Source organism: Engraulis encrasicolus, chromosome 10 (genome assembly GCF_034702125.1).
Source record: "Engraulis encrasicolus isolate BLACKSEA-1 chromosome 10, IST_EnEncr_1.0, whole genome shotgun sequence".
In the NCBI taxonomy this organism is placed as follows: domain Eukaryota; kingdom Metazoa; phylum Chordata; class Actinopteri; order Clupeiformes; family Engraulidae; genus Engraulis; species Engraulis encrasicolus.
The window spans coordinates 46215909-46237171 of record NC_085866.1 but is presented as its reverse complement, the minus strand read 5'-3'; the positions used below and the strand labels follow the sequence as shown (position 1 = coordinate 46237171).

The 21263-nt window shown below is 41.5% G+C and overlaps 1 long non-coding RNA gene across 1 annotated transcript; it reads right to left on the bottom strand.

Moving 5' to 3' along the window:
- Positions 1 to 2964: 2964 nt before the first annotated feature.
- Positions 2965 to 20762, bottom strand: LOC134456279 (uncharacterized). The gene is made up of 12 exons (XR_010036298.1): positions 20605 to 20762; positions 19037 to 19137; positions 13758 to 13975; positions 13390 to 13545; positions 8383 to 8619; positions 7992 to 8104; positions 7403 to 7519; positions 7038 to 7187; positions 6234 to 6454; positions 5861 to 6016; positions 3233 to 5389; positions 2965 to 3067 (listed from the first exon to the last, which is right to left on the bottom strand). It is a non-coding gene; the product is annotated as an uncharacterized LOC134456279 (long non-coding RNA).
- Between the last annotated feature and the right edge of the window lie 501 nt (positions 20763 to 21263).

The following is a 21263-nucleotide window of genomic DNA, read 5'->3' as shown; positions in this document are numbered from 1 at the left end:
ACCAACATAAAACTTTACACTTCACATTAAGTAAGGGTTAACGTTCGGCGAGAAGGTCGCTACCGTGGAATAGCAGCACGACAGAGAGAATCTTTAGACCCCGACGCGGAGCGGAGGGGTCTTGTTCTCTCTGAAGTGCTGCTATTCCACAAAGCGACCGACTCGCCGAAAGTTAACCCGCTTATTATATGGATATACTTAAATGAGGTAGTTTTGGGTAGGGTGCGCACATCCAAAAGCACTTGTTGCAGGTGCCAGACAAAAAAATCAGATAGTTGAAAAAGGTAGGTCTGCACACTGCCGATGAGCTCCAAAAATAAACTTTATTATTTAAAATGCAACGTTTCGATCACACTGGATCTTCGAAGATCCAGTGTGATCGAAACGTTGCATTTTAAATAATAAAGTTTATTTTTGGAGCTCATCGGCAGTGTGCAGACCTACCTTTTTCAAGTATACTTAAATGATTCACACATGGCGGGGACATTTCTTTAGACCTATTTAATGTCAAAAGATTGTTGCTGCGCAAAACAAAACAGTGCCGTTGTGGAACACCGCTAACATCTAGGTAGCCAGGACAACAGGTGTTGTCTATCACAGCAGCTGATTAGAGTCTTGTTGAAAAGTCGCTTTAGCAGTGAAAAGTCTTGTTGCCATTGACAGCGGTCTGTTATAGACCAACCCGTCCGTTATCGAAAAATAACAGACGTGCGAACGTTGGGGAGCCCCGTTGAAATGAATGGAGCATTCGACCGATGACGTCACAACCATATAATAACAATGAATATCCATTATACACTCAGTAGGCCTATATACACTCTCAGTATGAATGTACCTGTAGGTACTAGATCAGATGTGCTCAATCAGATGTAGGCCTACAATGCTATGTTTACAGATGGCAATTTCTAAATTCAAGAAAAAGGAAAGAGGGAAAGGGGGCAGGCCTAGGCCACCAGATTGACTGGAACTGGCCGAGAATGGAGGGATAATGGATATATCAGACTGCAAACATTGAACTGCAATTTGGGGCATGTTTTGGTTATTTCCTCTTATTTCTACCCATTGTTTATTAATTGTTCACAACATTATGCAGAATGGATACACAATGAGAGTTGCTTCAAAATGGTCTAGCTGATATCACAGAATTATTGACTTGGAATTGCAATGCGTTGATACAGTGATCCCATTATGGTTTTTTTTGTAGTAGTAGTAGGCTATATTTTGTCTTTCCCATCAGAATGGGCAAACACTGTTCTGGTGAAAGCACTGGTGCGCATTGCTTGCAGTATTTCTGACATTTAAAAAATAATGCACTGGTCATAGCAATCAGAGGGAGAAAACTAGTAGTTGGTTGTTTTGTATGTTTTTCACTATTCATCCTGTTACAGATAACTTGACGTTTACAAACAGGGTGCGGTAGTCTACCTCTTGTGTTCTACCGTTTTGAAAACCTATGGCTACCGGTACTTTTTTGCTTCTCGATGTGCGGTGACAGGCACACGCTTACCATTGATTTAAAAAACGTCCCCGATTCCTACACGCACCCGTGTTTTCTCCTACAAGCTGACACGACACAAGCAGACACGACACAGTCACAGACATACGTCTATCGAAAGTAACACAATTTCCCAATCTTGTCGCGTAACTTTCCACTCGAATCAAGGCAAATCACCCACCTATCAGTCTTGAGTGCGCAAATAACTGAACTCAAACGAAGCGTATAGTCCGAGATGATGGGCACAGACGTTGAGCCACTCAAAAACAAGCACACACACACAACTGTTGCTGCACACTATTCCAGTTAGCAAAAATAGCATCACAGTAGCCTACAACAAGCCTTGAAGTGAAACAAACACCGAAACGGCGATTATTGACCATGAGTCCACCCATCAGAACACTGCTTCCCAGAACAAGACATAACAATTAAATATTGACTCTGCCAGGGATAGCCTCCGTGACCCCTGTAAAATGCAACCCATTTTTAACTTATTTCTTAAATATATATCGACAACAACAAAGATAATATGCTATGATTACAGGTGAGACTGTAAATTGTCAGAAAGACAACTAGAGCTAGTTCTACACGTAGCCAGTCAAACGCGCTAAACTTTGAGGATGAAACGCATGGTATTACGCATGGTCTATATCCTAGCTAGCTGCCAATGAGCCGTCCCATTGGGGCTATGAATAATGTTAGTAAAAGTCACAATGCTTAAAAGTAAAACCCTTAATGAAAAGGACATCATGCGCAGTCAAAGTAAACTTCTCTTTTTTTCTAACTATCCACCACGGCAGGTGCAATGATAATGGAAACATACGTGTCCACCTTCTTCCAGCTATGCATTCCATGCATATGCGTTATTATTAGCCCATATTGGAATATCAGTCCAACTCGTTTAATGATGGTCATTGCACTTTAAAGACATAGTATTACACTTATTTTCTTTTCTGCCATCAGCAACAATGTTGGCTATTTGTTTTTTAATCTCTCGCGCTGCGCCGCAACTGATTTGTTGACCGCTCGTGTACTTTTTTTTTTTTTTTTTGGAACACGGAAGACGATGGCTCAAAACTACTAAGTGAATCTGTTGTATGACACCACCGGTGGTGGCGTGTATAACTAAATCCGTAGACCAAACACACCTTTCCTCCCCTTCTCGACCAGGAGTGCTCTCGATTTGAGTTCAGTTGGAAAGTAAAAATTGTAAATTAATTGACATGAATTATAAGGACGGAAATCCGTCCAAACGAAAATCCAGTTGACGGAAATCCGTCATAGCGACGGAAAACTTTAATCCCTGTATAATCCCAATAAACGAACACTAAACCAGTTAACCGTTTCAAACAGCATTTAGATTTAATTCTACAGATAACAAAGACCTAGTCTAGACACGTTTAAATAAGCTCCCGGAAAAAACACAACCTGACGAAGAAATTCACTCATCATGATTTTTTTATTTATCTTGACATGATTTTTCTGTCTCACTGTCATGTTGAACAATCGCATGCCGTGGTTGCCTTCCTTCCCTCATCAGTCGATGGGGAAACATCACATCAGCGCTCCGATCTGAAAAGGCAACAGGTGTAGAGCTAAACCTAGAGCTTTCATTTAAATTTCGTAGGATGACACTCAGACATTGCATTGCATATGGAATGGACAACGCTCTTTCACATTTCTATCCCGTGACAGTAATGATGTTGAATATTATAAGATGTACAATGTCCTACTTACTCTTGGTCCGTAAAAGCCGGGAGGCAGCAGGCGAGCATCACCGTAGCAGGGTGGGTAACAGCTGGATAGCCCTGTCCGACCCAGAGGTAATTCAACCTGTTTGCTGTTGCACAAGATTAAGAGCAAATTCAGATATTTGTAGCCCAACCACAGACATCTATCAAACTATGAGCCCAGCTACTTCATTCATTCACCAATGATGGACAGCATATGGGACGAGGGCGCAGTTCATGGCTATCCATTTTGCTAATAAATAATTAGCCTGGATTTCGTTAACGTGAGGAGAACATGATGTCACCGCTTGTGGATTTTTACCGTTAAAAACACAGTTGGTGTCAAACCTGTTGAGACCATCACCAATCCGTGTAAAAGTGTACCACGAGCCAAATTCGGACCAATGTAGCCGTTTCATTAGAGTATTGAAACTACGTTTCACTTTACACAAGTTTGCTTCAGCCAACCGGTTTGCTAGTAGCTGGCTAGCAAGCTAACGTAAACAAGGCTGTTAAAATGGGTATAGATAATTTTTATTCAACTGCACTTCCTCCATGTATCGGATGGCATCATATTTTAACAGTATTTAGGAAATACTACAATAGCCAATGTAGTTCTCCATGCCTTTGAATGAATGAATTAGCTGTCTCGTTTTGAAAACAGCTAGGGTTAACATACACTTTTTAAAGTCATAAAACAAAATCCTACGAAATATCAATAAGTATTGATAGTATAGAAGCTTCAGATATACTTTTTGTACCTCTGTGTATCACCTAATATAAATAAATCAATACTTACTGGAGAGCGCTGTTCGGTCGTGTTTGCTCTAACAAAAACTGTACCAACGTCCGTTAGATTTTACGGCGCGTTCGCGATTGTGAATCAGATAGGGATCCGGTTATAATCCACGTTTTGACAGTAGAATTTGGGGCGGCGCACGGTGGCGACCCTGATCCGCCAAGGGGAACTTAAACGAATGTGACAGTGACACGGATGTGGTGACTTGAACGCGGATCCGCATCGGAGTCCTCTGCTGTGTGGGCAAGGGCACAAGCAAAAGGAGAGGATGGAAAGTGATAGTTTGAGTTGTACCCATTGTCTCTCCAAGTGTACTTAGCACGGCAAAATTTAAATAGTGAATCTAGAGAAATGGTGTTGAATCAATGATTTGTTCTCAGTATAATATGGTAATGTATTGTGTTTCCCTCTGAATCATGTAATCCTCCTTTTATTTCCCTAAGCAGATGTACAAAACACTCAAGATCACAACATAAGACGACGGATGTCTTTGCTGTGTAACTTTATTCATTACATTTTGGCATAAACACTGACTGGCACCGTCCAACAAAGTAGTAGTCTAATCCTTTCCAGTTAACATACTGTAGGAACAGTAGAATTTGTAAAATAAGTAGAACCTAGTGAAACCAGGCACTCAAGAGGATGTGTTGATGTAAAAACAAAAGAGGTAAACAAAGCAAAAGAAAAAAAAACGATGTTCGCCCCCTGATTTGATGGCGCACAGTTGTCAAAGTACATTTTTGGCATGCCCTCATCCCGGGATGATGTCTGCTTGGACCCTCTATGTGCATGGAAGGATTCTAAAGCATGACCACTGGTGAAAAAGAGGAGGAGGAGGTGGGACAATTGTGAACATTTAGGAGAAGATAAGGCAGCTGTCAAACACTCCACAGACCACTTCCAAACCACAAATGTCTTAAAAAGCACCAGAACCATTCCCCCAGATAATAAACATGGTCAAGAAACTTGGCTATAACATTAGTCTGTATCAATCCAACTTGACAACACATGCCACAATTACTATAGGCCTGATTGTATTATGTAACATAATGTCACAATAACTTATATTTTGTTAGTCATCTAATGTGAAATTAAATGAATAAATGAAATAATTTGTTAATACGCTTTTGTTAATTGTTCTTAACGTACTTTGTAAAATAAGGTACTTATAATGTTTGTAGATGATTTTGAATAATGTCATCTAGTCAAGATGGGCAGCTGAGCCTCACATTTTAGGAGTGAATGGATGTTCATCACTCATAATGACTTCATGACAGTTTTTCCCAGTGTAACCATGGGGACACTCACAACGATAGGACCCAACGGTATTGAGGCACTTCCCTCCACGTTCGCATAGGTTAACACCTGAAACATACACACATACATAGTTAACCCTTTCATTCAGAGGCTCGGTTATAACCTAATTGTCACTGCAATGTTAATGACTATGTCTTAATCTGTTTCGCCGTTTTTTTTTTTACTTGATACTTTGCAATTATTATTGCAATCAGTTTTTTTTATTAACATGTCCATTGTTCAATTGTCCAATTTGATTAGCAAGGAGCCTGCATTGCCTTGAGATGAAGACATAGCCATTACAATTTTGGTTACAGTAATGTTATAATGTAACATAGGCTCTATGCTAAGGGTTTAATGTGAACACACCTGTTGTTAAGTATTCAGCCTATCTTATGTTTGTCAGGAACCAAAAGGAAACTGGCATAAGAAACCACATGATAGAGGATTATTGTAGTGTATGCATAATGATGGCACTACAACAAATTAGCAACCCATGCAGAAAACACATGCCGAATACTTAGAATCTTAGACACCTACCGAAAGAACACTCATCAACGTCTTCATAACAAGAAGGACCCTTAAATCCAATCAGACATGTACAGAAGGCTTTCCCATTGACGGGGTTGGTGTGACAGTGTTCACGGTATTTACAAGGATTGTTTATACAGGCATCATCCAGATGACACAACAGACCTGTAAAGGCATGACACACACACTGAGTGTCATGTCACAGAGTGTCAGTCATCCCAGAAACAGCACCTAATTCTGAACAAGAACATTTCATTCGTTTGTTCCTTCCTTCAAATCGCAGTTTGTTGTTGATCGTTGACAAACACCAGGCAAAGTGCCAAGCAATTGTATCGAGAAAGGTAATGCTGCAAATGTGCAAAAATCTTTGCAAATTCCTCACCAGTGCGTCCATATGGACATTGACAGAAGAATGAGGCTACTCTGTCAATGCAAGTGGCTCCCTTTGCACAGGATGCCATCTCACAGTCATCAATGTTCTCACTGCAGTCTTCTCCAGTCCAGCCATCCTAATGCAGGATCGCTTACTGCCTGATTCTAAACACGTCCCTCCATTCTGACACCTTCCAAATGGACCACAGTCTCTTTGTGTGCAGTCCTGACCTGGAAACAATGTTAGTTGCATCAATTATGCAATTTAACACAATGTATTGGACAAGCCATCACCTCAAAGTCTAACTTTTTGTCAGCATATGTTAGGTGGCAACCAGCAATTTCCAGGTTCTCTCCATTTTTTTAGAGCAAACAGTGTCCTTGCTCGTTTCCTACACCAAGTTCAAGCAATTGGATTTTCTGGACATTCTCCAACGAACACATATTTTTCCCACAAGTGAAAGCCGTGAAACGTGCAGGTATTCCGACAATAGACATCAACATCGGAATAGCAACATGTCTTGATAGCAACATGTCGGATTAGCGTAATATAACCCATGCAACCCATGTTACCTGGCTCACAGATGCATTGGTATCCTTCCATGTGGTCAATGCAAGTTTCATTTTTGAGGCAGGGATTGGACTTACACCAATGCAGGACTATTTCGCAGCGTTTCCCCATATAACCATTGGGACAATGACAACGACAGGATCCAAATACGGTTAGGCCTGGTTAGGCAGCTGGTAGGCCTGGTCATGAATCGACACCTGATGTGTACAATATGAAGAAAGTTTCTTCACTTGAGTTTCTTACCCGAAGAACACACTCCGTCATGGCAGTATGCACCTTTATATCCAGGCAAACAGGAACAGGTGAGTTTGCCATTGGTGGGGTTTGTGTGACACTGCCCACAGTTTAAGCAAGGACTGCTTAAGCAGGCATCATACAGGTGACAAAACTGACCTGTAAAGGCACAGTACACACAGAGCATTAAGTCACAGAGATTCGTTTATCACAGCAACTACACTTACTGTATTTCTTCACTGCTTCTTACTACAAACTAGTTGAGCAATTTGACGATCTAACTTTAGAAAAGGAGCAGTTTTCTTAATATACGATGCTATATATATGATGATGCTGCCATTATGCACTATGAGAGAGAGAGAGAGAGAGAGTACCCTTGTAACCAGACTGACAGGAACAGCTGATTTCTCCGTTGATGGGGTTTGTGTGACATTGTCCGCCGTTTAAACAAGGATTGCTCACACAGGCATCATATAGGTGGCAAAACTGACCTGTAAAGGCATGATACACACAGGAAGTGTCACGTCACAGAGCATTAGGCCTGGGTCATGCTTGCTGTGAGCCTTAGGCCAAGGACATGCTTGATGCAGGATACATGTGCATGTGCACTTTTTGTGCATGAACTCGTTGCCATGCCAATTTTATGTCTATTTTGCCCGCAGTACTGCACAGTCACAATGTACACAGACGTGTGCGTACAGTGCAATATTGACAAAAACACAAAGGGTTATCTTCCAAACATCCATGTTGAGTTTGCGGTAGAGTCAAACAATGGAGGAAAACATGACCACCAGACAAGTTAGTTCAGGATCATTTCCTTCAGGATAACTTCATGGTCACACACACAATAAGTACAAACGTAGTAGGCAACATGTTTTTCTGCTGCAATGTAAAACGTGAAAAATAAAAAAAGAAGAAAAGAAGAACCTGAGTGTGATCCACCTCTTCACACACACTAAGTACCTTTATATCCAGGCTGACAGGAACAGATGACTTATCCATTGATGGGGTTTGCGTGACTTTGTCCACCATTTAAATAAGGATTGCTTACACAGGCAGTAGGTGGCAAAGCAGACCTGTAAAGGCATCAGGCCTATTATTGGCATTCATCATCCTCCTAATTGATTCTTACTTATAACATGGGAATCAGTCATCCTAGCCATGGCAATTGTTTTAAAAGCTTAACATTTCGTCCACTGCTCCTTACTAAACGCTGTCTGACACCTTTATTGATCTTAGGTACACACACAGACACGCAGACACACACACACACACACACACACACACACACACACACACACACACACACACACACACACACACACACACACACACACACACATTAGTTCCTCACCAGTGTGTCCATGTGGGCATTGACAGGAAAATGAGTCCACCCCGTCAAAGCACGTGGATCCCTTTGCACAAGGAGAATCCTGGCATTCATCAATGTTCTCACTGCAGTCCTTCCCAGTCCAGCCCCTCATACAATGGCAGTATGTCCTGTTGCCGTTATCTCCCACTGTTTCATAACATGTCCCACCATTTTGACAGCTTCCAGGAGAACTGCAGAGTCTCTGTGTGCAGTTCTGACCTGGACACAGGGTAAAACATTTTTAGCAGTGTTTGATTTGATTAACCCATTTTAGCCCAAGGCACCTGTAAATAACGCCTACTAAAAGCCTAAGCCCTCTTTGGGACAAGGTGCCCCCAGCCTATGAAAAAGGAAATCTCAGCCACCGAAGCACATACAAAGCAAAGACCATCAACTTTCATAACACATTTAGGAAAGTCTCAAATCTCATGAGCCTGAATGCTGCGTCTATGCAGCTCCAGCCACCAAGGTCAATGCAGCGGGTACACAGCATCCAGCCTCAATGGCTGAATAAGAAGTGTAAAAATCTACTGTAAATCTAGGCCTGTTTGTTTACATGAATATTGGAGTTCACCCAACCTATTGTACAAATCAGCATTGTTTCACAAAGTTGTGCAAAGACCTTGAAAGTTTTTGTTGGCAGATGCAGCTTTTCAAAGTTTCAATGTTTTCAGTAGTCGCACAGAAATATAGCATCAGTGGCAACCAGTCTTTAATGGTGCCCTTACAAATTTCAGGTTGGACATTCAAAAGTGACACATGTTGTTCCGACAGCTGAAAGCTGTAATTATTAATTATAACACTTGCCTGGTTCACAAATACAGTGGCATCCTTCTGTGTGGTAAATGCATGTTTCATTTTTGGGACAGGGGTTGTAATCACACCAGTTGATGTTTTCCTCACAGTGAGTGCCTGTACAACCGTGGGGACACTGACAGAGAAAGGATCCAATGGTGTTGATGCACTGCCCTCCATGTTCACAAGGGCCAGGACCTCGAACATGCATACACATCAGGGGTACATTCCATTATCACAACTACCGTCCTCAACTTGTGCTTGTGGCCTTGTGCATTGCTGACGCTAATGGTGCATTCCCCAGAGGTAGGAGCTTCCTAGTAGGCAACAAGGAGGCAACTACCTCCCACTTGAAAGCGTTCCAACCAGCAAGTCAAACAAACTACAAACATGGAGGGACAAAAACTACATATCCACTTCTCAAAGATGTCAGCAATGTAAACAACATCATATGTTATTTTCATTTAGCCGCATTTCATCTTTGAAAGACGCAATGTCAATATAACTACACCTTAGAAAAGTTAACAGGCTGTTTTGCAACCGTTAACCTGTCTGAATCAACTTTATTTGTCCATGGAATGGTGATGTGCAACATAAACTATTCCTAACACTGTGCGCTGCCATTGCTGTGATGACATCACGATAGTCAATGGGGCGAAGTCGGTTTGCTTCGCTTTTGCCCCAGCTCGCGACTTGAACATTCCGCTTCAACAGGCGTTCCAATGCATTTCAGCAAGTAGGAGGTCAGAAACATCCCATCTCCCAGCCCTGGGGAATGCACCATAAGCCTTCGTGGAGAAAACAGTTAAGTTTCCCCACTGTCAGCCTATTTTTCTCCATTCACCACCCTGATTGTCTTGTGACGTCATCACAAGGTCACAAGCACATGCATGTCGATGATGGGAGTTATGGTGCGTTCCCCAGGATTGGGAGATGGAATGTTGCTGACCTCCTACTTGCTGAAATGCATTGGAACGCCTGTTGAAGCGGAATGTTTAATGTTGCATTCCCCAGAGGTAGGAGCTTCCTAGTAGGCAACAAGAAGGCAGCTACCTCCCACTTGAAAGCGTTCCAACCAGCAAGTCAAACAAACTACAAACATGGAGGGAAAAAAACTACATATCCACTTCTCAAAGATGTCAGCAATGTAAACAACATCATGCGTTATTTTCATTTAGCCGCATTTCATCTTTGAAATACGCAATGTCAATATAACTACACCTTTGAAATGTTAACAGGCTGTTTTGCAACCATTAACCTGTCCGAATCAACTTTATTTGTCCATAAAATGGTGATGTGCAACATAAACTATTCCTAATACTGTGCGCTGCCATTGCTGTGATGACATCACGATAGTCAATGGGGCGAAGTCGGTTTGCTTCGCTTTTGCCCCAGCTCGCGACTTGAAGATTCCACTTCAACAGGCGTTCCAATGCATTTCAGCAAGTAGGAGGTCAGAAACATTCCATCTCCCAACCCTGGGGAACGCACCACAAGTCGCGAGCTGGGGCAAAAGTGAAGCAGACCGACTTGGTCCCATTGACAATAGTGATGTCATCACAGCAATGGCAGCGCACAGTGTTAGGAATAGTTTATGTTGCACATTACTCAGCAATCACCATTCTATTGACAAATAGAGTTGATTTGGACAGGTTAACAGTTGCAAAACCGCCCATGAACCTTTCTAAGGTGATGTTATTGGCACTACCTCTTTCAAAGATGAAATGCGGCTACATGAAAAAAAAAGCATGGTGTTGTTTACACCTCATTGTTTACATTGCTGACATCTTAGAGAAGTGGATATGTATTTTGTCCCTCCATGTTTGTAGTTTGGTTAGCTTGCTGGTTGGAACGCTTTCAAGTGGGAGGTAGCTGCCTTCTGGTTGCCTACTAGGAAGCTCCTACCTCTGGGGAATGCACCATTAGCATAAAGGCCCTTAGAAGGACCTTCAGCTTGGCACTGTTAGGGAGCTCACACAACTGATTAACCAAATATTTCTTTAAACCTATCCACCTTATTACCACGCCCACAATCCCCGCCCAAGTTTTCTGTTACCACAGCATATATCTGGTCTGCTAGTCCATGCAATTTCAAGGCAACAAAAACAAATATGGAGGCCGGAATATGAGAGGCTTCCAACGTGTAAATGTTTACTCAATTTAAAGACCCTTGGGGTCTATAAACATCGTTTGTGTCACTGATGAGTGTATAAATACAACACAAAATCAGGGTTCCCACGGGTCATGGAATTTCTGGAATATCATGGAATTTCATAAAAGCTTTTCCAGTCATGGAAAGTCATGGAATTTCATCATTTTGCTTTCAGTCATAGAATATCATGGAATTTTCTTAACAGTTGGGTAAAAGCAAAAACTTATGTTTGGTGTATAACATTGTTTCTTACTGGTTATACTACAACGCTTTGCCAGAGACGGTTTGGTATCATGCTGTAATTTGCAACATTCTAGAATACATTGAACCCACTGAAGTCTGGCGATGGGTAGGTGTCGGCTCTAGGGGTGAAGATAATCTGAAATGTTCACACTTTAAAAAACGTTTTAACGTCATTTCTTTTTACGGAAGTGGTCATGGAAATTCCGTTTTTTTGGGTCTGGAAAATCATGGAATTTTATATCTGAATTAGAGTGGGAACCCTGCAAAATGTTTTCATTCAACTATGCTCCTCCAAATGATCATTTTGTGCCTCAAGATTTTAAGATAGCTACTTAAACTAACTTTAGCCAAAGTTCTTCTTGTATAAGTTATGTCAGTAGGCCGCCATCTTGTTGACGCCTTCGAGGTGCTATTTCGCGATTAGTAAGACCAGATCTGAGAGTCAATGGGAAAAATTAATGGGAAACTGAGTATAGGACGGGAGGGAACCCAGTGGTTGTGAAAACCATATGGTTGAAACCACTGTGATAGTTCAAAGAAACTCCCGCACACTGACTATTTCGCTGTTCTTTCTTTAATAAACGACGTTTAGGTACTAGACCTTCATCAGGCAATCTCTGAAACCACTGTGAAAAACTGATCAATCTAGACTTGGTTGTGTCATACAAGTCAAAATAAAGCGTTTTAAGTCACTTTTTTTTGACAGAGTGCAGGTGCAGTAGTTCCATAACGGCACGAGAGCAACGGCTTTTCACAACTGAGCATGTGCAACATTTCTTGTGCGCCAATGCAGCCAGATGATTGGATCAATGTCATCGCAGCTCAGCAGGCACATTGGCTCTTGTTACCAGAAAGGCGGGAGATGTGCGGGTTAGACGCCATATTTGCGTTACGAATCTTCACCGTTAATTTCTATGGATGCTTACACTGACCGGTCTCCTCCTACCTAAACCGTCTCTGCTTTAGCTCTGTAGCGAACACAGACAGACACAAGTGTACATTACACGTATATCACTTATCGTATGCACAGAACAATTTTACTGCACTCAAATGTTATCTGGGAACAAAACAATAGTAATTAAGCCATGAGTAGACAAAGCAGTGTGGTACTTTGAATGAGGGATGATCATGAGCAAGACAGCCGCTTGCTGTATGCTAGCTTCCTGGATCACACTGCCTTTAAAGCAGCTGCTCCGCCCGGTTAAAGAGACACCTCCTTCAGCTGAATATCAATAGCTGTCCCACTAAAGACCCAGTAAAACGACGCTGTGACACAACCAGAGATGGTGTGGAAGCAATAGTGCTGCCCTTGTAATCCTGCTTAATAAGGTGGATAGGTGACAAATTTGGTTTTCTCACAGAGGATTTCTTCAAGATTCTTTAGAGAAGACAAGAATCCAAAGGTTCTTTGAGCAACCTTTTTCACAAATACTTACCAGCACCATCAAATTCTAAGTTTTCATCATAACTGGGAAAATGACACTTTTCATACATGGAAATGGGATCTTCTCCATGTCTGCCATTTTGAATTTCCAGAAATAGACATATGTACTGTACTTTGGTCATAATAAATATTGGCTTTTAATAAACAAAACATGAAAAGATCAAATTTGGCAATAGGCAGCACAGTTTTAATGAGCAGCATCGTTGCAATACTCTGGCCACCAGTACACCTTTAAGGCAAGAGGTTCTTCCCAAATCAGGGGGACTTGGAGCTGGGCATGACAGACCTGGTAAATATTTCCATTCCTGATCACAAATGAAGAATATACAAAGTTACCCATCTTTTTGTTTCTTACCTATAGAACACTCATCAATGTCCAAATCACAAGAAGTACCCCCAAATCCACTCGGACATAAACAAACAAATTTCCCATTGATGGGGTTGGTGTGACAGGGTCTATTGTATCCACAAGGATTGCTTATTCAGGCATCCTCCAGATGGCACAACAGACCTGTAAAGGACATACACACAGCAGCAGTCATCTTAGGAATGGTGCTTACATTATAATGACCCAAACTAAGCTACATACTAAGGAGGAAGTCAGCAATTGTATTGATCAAGGTGATGCCATTATGTAAAAAAAAATAAATTCTCGGCTGGAGAAACACACACACACACGCACGCACACACACGCACACACACAAGCTGTCACATATTCCTCACCAGTGCGTCCATGTGAACATTGGCAGATGAAGTTATCCACTCCGTCAATGCATGTGGATCCCTTGGAACAAGCTGCATTCTTACAATCATCAATGTTCTCACTGCAGTTCTCTCCCGTCCAACCTCTCTTGCAATGGCAGTACCTCCACTGTTTCATAACATGTCCCACCACCTTCATGACAACTTCCAGGAGATCTGCAGAGTCTAATGGTGATGTCCTGTCCAAGGCACATAGAGAACATCTTTCAGAGTCATCAGTGGAATGCCATGACTCATAGAGACTTCTTCATTAGTCTGCTCTCTCCATTATGTAAAACATCTTACTCTTACACTGAGCAGTTACATGCTAGGATTATAGTGCGGGTTCAGTAAGTTTAGGAACATTTCACATGGATTTTTCCACTTGGTGTTTTTTTTTCTTTTACTTTTAGGACCCCATACCCCCCATCAATGTTCCCTCTAATTTTTTCGGTGCCTGAGCAAATGCACTATATCACTGAGCAGAGCCAATAACCTCGGTGAGCGGGTCGGACCCCCCCCGCCATTTTAAGGGTAACATTGATGCTTCATAATATGTTGATTATATTGTCATTCACTATAGTGAATATTACAAAATCAGTTAAGTAATGTTTCCAAATCTTGATTATTACTTAATCATCAAACCACCAACATCAATATATTGTAGGCTAGGCCTACATTTGTAAGATGTTGGAAAGAAAGTATCTTTACAGCAGCCCAATAGCCCAGAATGTTGCATTTATATTTAAAAGGATGAATCATTTAATTTGGCTTTAAATGTTTTATAATAGGCTAGGCCTATGTAACAAATTTAAAAGACTAAAATATTGAGCTTAAATTAGGCCTACATGAAGTAAAAGTATGCACTGTCACTTTAAGAGCTCGTGGAAATTTCAGATCTTGGGAAGCAAACATTTTTCTTACCGGACAGTCTGACTGACCTTCTGGCTAACTGGGTTTTATGGACCTTCTTATCAGTAGGCTAGTAGTTCGTTTAGGCATATTAAGCTTAGTTCATATGTTTTCAAGACATTTCCACTGCGTGGACAAATGCTTTCATCAACACCATTTTGACGAATTTAAACCAACTCTTTGGCAGAAAGCAGCACGCACTTCCAATGATGCCAATAGCGCGAGAGATGTTGCCACTCGCAAAGCTATGACAGGCATCCATTAAAATCGGTCCAGATGCTCGACACCGTTATCAACATTCATATCAGATTCACGATCGAGCTCTAGGAGAGCTAGAACTTGTCTTCTATCCATTATACAGAGATGGATTTAGGCTTTTTGTGTAGGCTACTTAACACAACCGAACGCCGTAGATTAGGCTGCGAGTGACAGCTGTTACAACGTTGTCTGGTCACTGTTTTGAAGATCAGCATTCGAAGCGCGGCGTATCCGCGCTCTGTCTGATCGCTATTGAAAAAGCAGCTGGAGGCGCAATGCTGATTGTAAGCAGAAGTTCGCGTCTAGTGATCGCTTAAACTGCTGTAAGATAGATGTTTCATATCTAAAGAATATGTTTTATTTCGATTTTATGTTATAAAGCTACAATGAGTGGAAATTTCGGACAACAATCAACTGCCTCTCCACACAAATGTGCCGCCTTGTTTTACCTGCGCTGCATGGATTTGCTCTGCGCTGAGAACGTGAGAGCAGTGCGTGATTGCGCACATGCGCAGCTTAGAGGGAACATTGCCCCCCTGCCTCCGAATACAAATCCACCTGTTTCCATTCCTTAATGGTTAGTGGCAAATCCAAGATGGCTGCCATTGTGTATAGAAAATTCGCTATGAATCCTGTTTTAAGGTTTGAATTTCTTCAGTTGATCTTTTTTTATTTGCAGGGCAACATTGAAAAGAAAATATCTTGTTTCCAATGTTTCCCTTCATTTCTAGTGGCAAAATCCAAGATGGCCGACATCATATATGGCAAAATTGGCATATTTGGTATTTTTAAGTCTACAGTATAAAGTCATTGTTTGCTTGTATTGATAATATTTGTTACATGACTGTGAAGTCAGCCATTACATAAACCAAATCCATTACAAAATCCAAGATGGCCGACATTTTGTATAGCAAAAGCAACATTAATGGTACTTTCAGGTCCATAAAGCTGAGCAACCTGCGATAGTTCTGGCAGACCACCCCCCTTTTGCCTATTGGCTGACGCCAACCCAACCCTTACAGCTCTCCACGATCAGCTGCGCTTTGGTTAATCAGCTACTGCTCGCAATTGGATACTGACCTTTGGCGAGCTTTATTTAAACTAGCCTACTGAATTTGTTTTCCTGCTATTGCTTTTTGCTGCTTGTTGTGCACCCACCACCTCCCCTGCTCCACCAAACTAATCATTGGCAAACAATATCATACTGTTGTCATTGCTGCTTGCTCTGTTCTACGGGGTAGGTTGTCTTTCCAGCCAAATGGAAGGCACTCCTCCTGAGGCTGTTCCCTGTATTGACTTCCATGGGGCTCATGGAGAAGCAGGGGAACTTCCTCCGAACAGAGCCATACCGCCAAACACAAATATCTGTATTCGAAATAAAGCTTCCGAAATGTATCTCTGTTTCCCGTCTCATTTCTTATTTCATTTGGTTCTGACAGAACTGAAATGATGCTGCTGCATTCCTCAATGATGCTGCTGCACAGTATCTGTATAATAATATGTGGAATTTCATGAAGGTGGTCCATTGCCCATTCTTTTGGATATTCCAAAGGCAGTTGTTTTATAGAGTAAAAGGATTTTCTTTTACTGTCTAATCAGTTTAGAAAGTTTGGATGCAACTGGACAACTTTTTGCAACAGGTAGCCAAGTGCAAGCCAACATCAGCACAAGATTTATAGTGTGTCACCCCAAAACATTCCAGAAGCTTTTCCTTTGAAATAAATGTTGAGAAATTTTCATACAATGACAGTTATATCTATCAAAATACAGGTGTACAAGACTGCAGAATGGCATTATACCTTAAAGCACCAAATGTCCTTATTTTGCTATAATGTTGGACATCTTTGATTTTGCATCTATAAGTAAAGGTGAAAATGGAAACATGTTGTATTCAGATAAATGGCACACAAATTGCCCGAGGGGACAGTACCCATTGGCTGGTTATATAAAGAGACATCCAATGCTTTTCTGGATGACATGCTGCTTTTTTCAACAGAATGAATCATTTTTGAATGAATTCCATGTAATGGCTGACTGAACAGTCCTGTATCCTTTGTGACTATTGCAAATACAAGAAAAAAACAATGACTTAAAAGGAACAGTCCACCCTTTTTTGATTTTCACGTATTTGCAGTATTTCCCAGCATTATTCATGAATGTGCATATCATTTTTGTTTATGTGTTTCCATTGCCTAGTTTAACAGTATAGCCAAAATAAGTGTAGCAATGGAAGTCTATGGGGGCAATCAAGACATCATCAAATGTACTTATAAAGTACTTTAAAATTAATGTAAAATTCACCAGAGTGCAAAACAGCTATTTAATCTTGTCCTGTGATCACTTGTAGCTTGATGCTAATGCCCCCATTCACTTCCAGTGATTATGCTAAGCTATGCTAATAATTCTGGACCAATAAATCTAAGTATTGAAAAGAAAATGATATGCACATTCATGAATCAGAGGCGATTCCTCCTTGAGTACAAGGGAGGCGCCGCCTCCTGTCCAAAATCACGGAGAATAGTATGTAAACTAATGCTTTACACGACTTAATAACATTGCTATTTCAGACCCAGCTCCATAGAAAATGCATGTGCTCAACTTAGAGATGAAACCAATCTGTAATACGATCCCGAGGCTCGCACGAGTTTTTTTTCCGCTCAAGACAACGCAAGCGAGTCGAGTCTCAATGGACTTCAATGGCATGTGGGATTGTATGCTTTTTCAATGGAAAAATGCTAAACGGTCATTGGCTATTGCCGTGAAATTTTTTTGATTTTGAGACTGAGCCTCACTGGGAGTGAATGGAGAAGAGAGAGGAGGGGGGAGGGACCGGAGACTGGAGCTCCGACTTGTGATTGGGTGAACCCCGTGTCAGTAGGCTACAGTAGTTGATTTCATTTCGAAATGCGGATATGTTATTAATTTGACTGAGAAGTTTCGTCGTGGTAACCAGTGGGGAAGCTATTCATTGCGGTGTACTCCAGTTTTGTGTACATATTCTTGTAAACCTAGTGTTGCGAATAAAGTCTTAATAGTGGCACGTCCTTATCCTTTTTAATCTCCCAATTCAAAAGTTGAAGTTGCCTACTTTTCGTTAGGGCTAGCTTGCAAGAAAGCTAGAGAGCTATGCAAAATGCCAAGCATTGTGGATTAAATTCTGGCGAATTCCAGTCGTCCTTATGAGGAAAAAATGAATATCAAGGAGCAGAGCAGAGCACTGCCTAATATTGACTTGGTGAAAAAGGTAGGGAAGAACAACCGTTTCTTTTGAGCTTTCGTGGTGTGGTGTCTGACCAACTGGTTAACTGGCGAGTCCTTGTGTCCTACTGGGTTGGCAATGTCTGGTAAATAATTAAAGATTTTGCGACCTCTAGTGGTAAGTTAAGCCGTGCACCCAGTAATGAACTAAGACAACGAAGGCAAACTCAATCACATCATTATGTGGCGGAGGTAGTCTAATGATAATAATAATAATAATAATTTAAAAAAAAATCTCTATGAATAGGCTACAAGGGGGATAATGATTAACAAATTTGTTTCAACAAGAGTCCTTTAGTGTGTGAGGCCATATGTGGTTCAGGACCAATGTAAGATGTGTGTCAAAATTGACCCCCCCCCCCCTTTTTTTTTGTTTTTTTGCGTTCTGGACATGTTGTAATTGAACAGCCTCCCCTGTTTGACAGACTACCAGCCGCCACTGTCATGAATAATGCCTGGAAATACTGCAAATATGCGAAAATCAAAAATTGGTGGACTGTTCCTTTAAAGACTATTATGTCATGTCAGCAATCTTGGATTTCGGTACAAAAAATTAAGAGGAAAAATGGAAACGTGTTGTTTCATTTTCAGTGACATTTTCACACCTAGTCCCCATAAGTGAACCAACTCAGTCCTCTTTAAGTGGACCAATTCTGAACCGACAGCAAAAGAACTCAGTTCTCTTTTTGTTCATATTGTGAGTGTATTACAAAAAGAACCGGCTGCTCTTTCTGGTCCTGTCAGGCTTTTATGGTGTGTCAATCCTCTTTTTAATCACACCCGGTCCTATAGAGCTCTCCTTAAAGGGCCATGCCCTTGTATTGTGCTTTTACCTGTGTATTAGAATGCTGCATAATAATGGCAAGCTGTACCAAAAGCAGGGATACTTTGGGTTTGAATTCTCTTCTTGAAGACATGTTTTCCTGTATTCAAGCTAAGCACAAAGAAAAAAAAACCAATTTAAGTCATAATGTGTCTCACACACACACACACACACACACACACACACACACACACACACACACACACACACACACACACACACACATACACATACACACACACACACACACACACACACACACACACACACACACACACACACACACACACACACACACACACACACACACACACACACACGCACGCTTTGGTGTGGCGGTCAGAGCCCCAGTTTACTACCCCAGTAGGTCTGGGTTTCAGTCCCAGCTGGGCAACTCTATTCCCCTTCGCTACAACACACGCACACATATAGTTGTCTTCACATACTGTAGTATGCACTTTTCCACTCTGTATTGTAAGACATGCAGTATGCCACGAACAATGGCCAGCTCAACAATTTTCTACCAGCAGCAAACACTCCCTCAAGAGGCACTGGTGTGTCCCCTTGCACTTTCAATAGTCCCCGGGGGGCACTCTTTATTTTGGAAAGGTAGCCTGTTTGAGTGTTTAATTAGTTGAAATGTGCTGCTTCACCATGTGAGATAGTGAGCTTCCTCCTGCACAGCTACTTTGTTTACAGTGAGTGGAGGGGGCTGGGTGCACCTCCTCTATCTTGACAGCCTGGTTTGCTGTGGTCACTAGTCCACAGAGGCTCAATTTCCTGGCAGAGGGAGGCTCTAAAACTATGATCAACCAGAAAGGGTAGGTTAGTGTCCATTGCTCATAGACACGTGTCTGGAGTCAGTTGATGTTGTGTGTTATACTGTATTTTCAATTCAACATCCAGGTGACTTAATTAAATGTTAAACAACGAATGCTTGTTTCTAAAAATAACAGATTTGTTGTATCCACCGGCAGTTAGCTTCCTTGTTTGTTATGCTTACCCCACTGTAAGAGTAAACACACAACACACACACACACGCACGCACGCACGCGCGCACGCACGCACACACACACACACACACACACACACACACACACACACACACACACACACACACACACACACACACACACACACACACACACACACACACACACACACACACACACACACACACACACACACACACACATTTGGATTGCATTTAGGCTGCTCAGTGTCCCTTGTGTAATCTTTGCAGGCAAATTATACAGAGTAACTATTGATTTGCATTCAAATGAAACCTGTGTTACTAATTTAGTTTAGTAATGCTGGTTCCTCTTCACTGAGCTGTTTATATCCTGTTCCCGTTTGTTGCGATGTGAAAGCAAGTCTATTATTGACATAGTTATCATTGGCTACAACCTGTTATTGTTCAGCTTCAACTATTTTTTACCCTTTTAAAAAGAAGTAGGCTTGACTAAGTTAAGGTTCATGTGACAAAAATGAGAAGAATGAATGAGAAACTCACAACATGAAATTGAAAGGAAGAGTAAATGTACCGAACAGACATTTCAACATGATCGGTGGTCTTACCTTGAAAATGAGCGTATGTTTAGCCAGTTGTCATTTACCCCCTCTTTCTTCTTTACTTACCCAGGACATACACATCTATACATACTGTAGTTTTCCCGTTTACAAACATTTGCGCTGTGAGGAGGGGCAAGATGCTAAGCAGCCAACCACGTGAGTGTATTTTTTTGAGTGACAGCCGTTTCCAACGATCAGATGTTGAAGAGTGCGCAGTCAGGGGTGCACAGCATTGGGGCACACAGCCAGGGATTGTTTACAGACGGGAAACCCATGTAATCGCTGTAGAGAACCTGCAACTGAACTCAGTTTTCCAGTAAATGATTCACTGAAACTGAATTCAAACAAAATGCCTTCACCCTGAGGTGAACATGTTTGAGGGATTCATTTAAGAGCAATTCAGGAAGTCAATCATTAGGAAAGCACTCATAACACAATGAAGACATAAACATAGATTAATTCATTATAATGTGATATCATCCTGTTGGCTCAGTGGAACCAGGGCCAGGCTGGGCACGGAGCGTGCACTGCAAAGGACCACACTGGTTATTGCTTTTGACAGATGCTAAAGCGAATGCCACAGAGGTGAACCATTTGATATATACACGTGTACAGGCTAAATATCTCATTCTTGAAAAAATACAAAAGAACCGTGTCAATGTGTA